General features: G+C 41.2%; 1 non-coding gene across 1 annotated transcript; it reads left to right on the top strand.

Annotated features, from left to right (window-relative positions):
• The first annotated feature begins 4,373 nt into the window (after window positions 1–4,373).
• Window positions 4,374–4,477, top strand: LOC112718839 (small nucleolar RNA R71). Its single transcript, XR_003161166.1, has one exon. It is a non-coding gene; the product is annotated as a small nucleolar RNA R71 (small nucleolar RNA).
• The last annotated feature ends 570 nt before the right edge of the window (window positions 4,478–5,047 follow it).

A 5,047-nucleotide genomic window follows, 5' to 3' on the forward strand; every position in this document is an offset into this window, starting at 1 on the left:
CTATCCATTGATGCTCAAAGCCTTGGATCCTTTTTACCCTTGCCTTTTGGTTTTAAGGGCTATTGGCTTTTTCTACTGCTCCTTCTTTTTCTTTCTATTTTTTTTTCGCCACTTTTTTTTTTCGCAAGCTTCCTTTTTCACTGCTTTTTCTTGCTTCAAGAATCAATTTCATGATTTTTCAGATCATCAATAACATTTCTCTTTGTTCATCGTTCTTTCAAGAGCCAACAATTTTAACACTCATAAACAACAAGATCAAAAATATGCACTGTTCAAGCATTCATTCAGAAAACAAAGAGTATTGCCACCACATCAATATAATTAAATTAAATTCAAGGATAAATTCGAAATTCATGTACTTCTTGTTCTTTTGAATTAAAACATTTTTCATTTAAGAGAGGTGAAAGACTAATGGGTTTTATTCATAGCTTTAAGGCATGGTTACACACTAATGATCATGAAATAAAGACACAAAACATAGATAAACACAATAATTAAAAACCGAAAACATAAAGAAATAAAGAACAAGGAATGAATCCACCTTTAGTGGCGTCTTCTTCTTGAAGGTCCAACAATGTCCTTAAGCTCTTCTATGTCCCTTCCTTGCCTTTGTTGCTCCTCCCTCATTGCTTTTTGATCTTCTCTTATTTCTTGGAGAATGATGGAGTGCTCATGATGTTCCACCCTTAATTGTTCAACATTATGGCTCAAATCTTCTAAGGAGGTATTGAGTTGCTCCCAATAGTTGTTGGGAGGAAAGTGCATTCCTTGAGGCATTTGTTGATGATGAACTTCCTCATGTTCTTCTTGAGGGCCGTGAGGAACTTCTCTTGTTTGCTCCATCCTTTTCTTGGTGATGGGCTTGTCTTCTTCAATGGAGACATCTCCATCTATGATAACTCCAGCTGAGTAACATAGATGGCAAATAAGGTGAGGGAAGGCTAGCCGTGCCATGGGTGAGGACTTGTCGGCTATTTTATAGAGTTCATTGGAGATGACCTCATGAACTTCCACTTCCTCTCCAATCATGATGCTATGGATCATGATGGCCCGATCCACAGTAACTTCAGATCGGTTGCTAGTAGGAATGATGGATCTTTGGATGAACTCCAACCATCCTCTAGCCACAGGCTTGAGATCCAGTCTTCTTAGTTGAACTGGCTTGCCTTTGGCGTCTATTCTCCACTGAGCTCCTTCCACACATATGTCCATAAGGACTTGGTCCAACCTTTGATTAAAGTTGACCCTTCTAGTGTAGGGGCGTTCATCTTCTTGCATCATGGGCAAGTGAAACACCAACCTCACATTTTCCGGACTAAAATCTAAGTATTTCCCCCGAACCATTGTGATATAGTTCTTTGGATTCGGGTTCATACTTTGATCATGGTTCCTAGTGATCCATGCATTGGCATAGAACTCTTGAACCATCAATATTCCGACTTGTTGCATGGGGTTGGTTATGACTTCCCACCCTCTTCTTTGAATTTCATGTCGGATTTCCGGATACTCATTCTTTTTGAGCTTGAAAGGGACCTCGGGGATCACCTTCTTCTTTGCCACAACATCATAGAAGTGGTCTTGATGGCTCTTGGAGATGAATCTCTCCTTCTCCCATGACTCGGAGGTGGAAGCTTTTGTCTTCCCTTTCCCTTTTCTAGAGGATACTCCGGCCTTAGGTGCCATTGATGGTAATGGAAAAACAAAAAGCTTATGCTTTTACCACACCAAACTTAAAATTTTGCTCGCCCTCGAGCAAGAAAGAAAAGAAAAGTAGTAGAAGAAGAAGAGAATAGGGAAGAGAGGGAGAAGAGTTGGTTCGGCTATGTGGGAGAAGGTGGGTTTGTGATGTGTGAAAATGAAGAAGAGTGGAAGGGTATTTATAGGGAGAGGGGAGGGTATAGGTTCGGCCAATTTGGGTGGGAATGGGTGGGAAAATGAATTTGAATTTTATGAAGGTAGGTGGGGTTTATGGGGAAGAGTGGGTTGATGTGAATGGTGAATGGGGTAATTGGGAAGAGGAATTGAGGTGATTGGTGAAGGTTTTTGGGAAGTGTGATATGGGAAAGAGTGAAATGAGATTTGGATTAGGAGAGTGTGATTAGGATTAAAAGAAAAGGTAGGAATATGGTAGGTGGGGATCCTGTGGGGTCCACAGATCCTGAGGTGAAAAGAAATACCATTCCTTCACCATATAGGCATGTAAATTGCCTTCGTGCATCATTCTGGCGTTCAAACGCCCATTGGTGCACGTTCTGGGCGTTCAACGCCCATGTAATGCATGTTTCTGGCGTTGAACGCCAGTTTCATGCTTGTTACTGGCGTTCAGCGCCAGTTTGTCCTCTCTGTGCACATTCCTGGCGTTTAACGCCAGGTTGTTGCTTGTTTCTGGCGTTCAGCGCCAGAATGGTGCTCTGTTCTGGCGTTGAACGCCAGCCAGATGCATCTTACTGGTGTTGAACGCCAGTCTGCGCTACCTCCAGGGTGAAAAATTTTTTCTTCTGTTTTTGACTCTGTTTTTAATTTTTTTGATTTTTTTCGTGACTCCTCATGATCATGTACCTAATTAAACACAAAAATAACAAAGAAAAAAAATAAAATAAAATTAGATAAATAAAATTGGGTTGCCTCCCAACAAGCACTTCTTTAATGTCAATAGCTTGACAGTGGCTCTCATGGAGCCACAAGGTGATCAGGTCAATGTTAGTGTGGTCCCAACACCAAACTTAGAGTTTGGATATGGGGTCTGAACACCAAACTTAGAGTTTGATTGTGGCTTCACAACACCAAACTTAGAGTTTGACTGTGTGGGCTCTTCTTGACCTTGAACTGAGAGAAGCTCTTCATGCTTACTCTCGTTTGTCACAGAGGGATGGCCATGTGCCTTAAACACAAGGTAGTCCCCATTCAATTGAAGGACTAACTCACCTCTGTTGACATCTATCACAGCTTCTGCTGTGGCTAGGAAAGGTCTTCCTAGGATGATGCATTCATCATCTTCCTTCCTAGTGTTTAGGATTATGAAATCAGCAGGGATGTAAAGGCCTTCAACCTTTACTAAAACGTCCTCTACTATCCCATAAGTTTGTCTCAATGACTTATCTGCCAATTGTAATGAGAACAAGGCAGGTTGTACCTCAATGATCCCCAGCTTCTCCATTACAGAGAGTGGCATAAGATTTATCCCTGACCCCAGATCACATAGAGCTTTTTCAAAGCTCATGGTGCCTATGGTACAAGGTATTAGGAACTTGCCAGGATCTTGTTTCTTTTGAGGTAGAGTTCTCTGAATCCAAGTATCTAGTTCACTAATGAGCAAGGGAGGTTCACTTTCCCAAGTCTCATTACCAAACAGCTTGGCATTCAGCTTCATGATAGCTCCTAAATATTGAGCAACTTGCTCTCCAGTCACATCTTCATCCTCTTTAGAGGAAGAATAGTCTTCAGAGCTCATGAATGGCAGAAGGAGATTTAGTGGAATCTCTATGGTCTCTAGATGAGCCTCAGATTCCTCTGGATCCTTAATAGGAAACTCCTTCTTGTTTGAAGGACGTCCCAGGAGGTCTTCCTCACTAGGATTTTCGTCCTCCTCCTCCTTAGTGCATTCGGCCACTTTGATTAAATCAATGGCCTTGCACTCTCCTTTTGGATTCTCTTCTGTATTGCTTGGGAGAATATTGGGAGGAGTTTCAATGACTTTCTTACTCAGCTGGCCCATTTGTGCCTCCAGATTTCTGATGGAGGATCTTGTTTCATTCATGAAACTGAAAGTGGCCTTTGACAGATCAGAGACTATATTGGCTAAATTGGAAGTGTTTTGTTCAGAATTCTCTGTTTGTTGCTGAGAAGATGATGGATATGGCTTACTATTGCTCAGCCTATTGCGTCCACCATTGTTAAAGCCTTGTTGAGGCTTTTGTTGATCCTTCCAAGAGAAATTTGGATGATTTCTCCATGATGGATTATAGGTGTTTCCATAAGGTTCACCCATGTAATTAACCTCTGCCATGGCAGGGTTCTCAGGATCATAAGCTTCTTCAGAAGCTACCTCTCTAGTACTGTTGGATGCATGTTGCAATCCATTCAGATTTTGAGAGATTATGTTGACCTGTTGAGTCAACATTTTGTTCTGAGCCAGTATAGCATTCAGAGCATCAATTTCAAGAACTCCTTTCTTCTGAGGTATCCCATTATTCACGGAATTCCTCTTAGAGGTATACATGAATTGGTTGTTTGCAACCATGTCAATGAGTTCTTGAGCCTCTTCAGGCGTTTTCTTCAGGTGAATAGATCCACCTGCAGAATGGTCCAATGACATTTTTGAAAATTCAGAGAGACCATAATAGAATATATCTAATAGGGTCCATTCTGAAAACATGTCAGATGGACATCTTTTGGTCAACTGCTTATATCTTTCCCAGGCTTCATAGAGGGATTCACCATCTTTTTGTTTGAAGGTTTGAACATCCACTCTCAGCTTGCTCAGCTTTTGAGGAGGAAAGAATTTATCCAGGAAGGCAGTGACCAGCTTATCCCAGGAGTCCAGCAAAAGGGAAAAGCATGAGTCTGTAGACTTCATGATCAACTCCATTCGTCTTTACAGTCTCACAGATCTGCAAGAACTCAGTTAAAAACTGATAAGGATCCTCAGATGGAAGTCCATAAAACTTGCAGTTTTGTTGCATTAATGCAACTAGTTGAGGCTTAAGCTCAAAGTTATTGGCTCCAATGGCAGGAATGGAGATGCTTCTTCCATCAAACTTGGATGTTGGCTTTGTGAAGTCACCAAGCATTCTCCTTGCATTATTATTATTATTATTTTCGGCTGCCATCTCCTTCTCTTGTTCGAAAATTTCTGAAAGGTTATTTCTGGATTGTTGTAATTTAGCTTAATTTTCTCTTCAGAGTCCTTTCAGGTTCTGGATCAACTTCAACAAGAGTGCCCTTTTCCCTGTTCCTGCTCATATGAAAGAGAAGAAAACAAGAAAAGAAAGAGGAATCCTCTATGTCACAGTATAGAGATTCCCTTATGTTAGTAGAAGAAGAAAGG

The sequence above is a fragment of the Arachis hypogaea genome, chromosome 10, assembly GCF_003086295.3.
Source record: "Arachis hypogaea cultivar Tifrunner chromosome 10, arahy.Tifrunner.gnm2.J5K5, whole genome shotgun sequence".
NCBI lineage: Eukaryota > Viridiplantae > Streptophyta > Magnoliopsida > Fabales > Fabaceae > Arachis > Arachis hypogaea.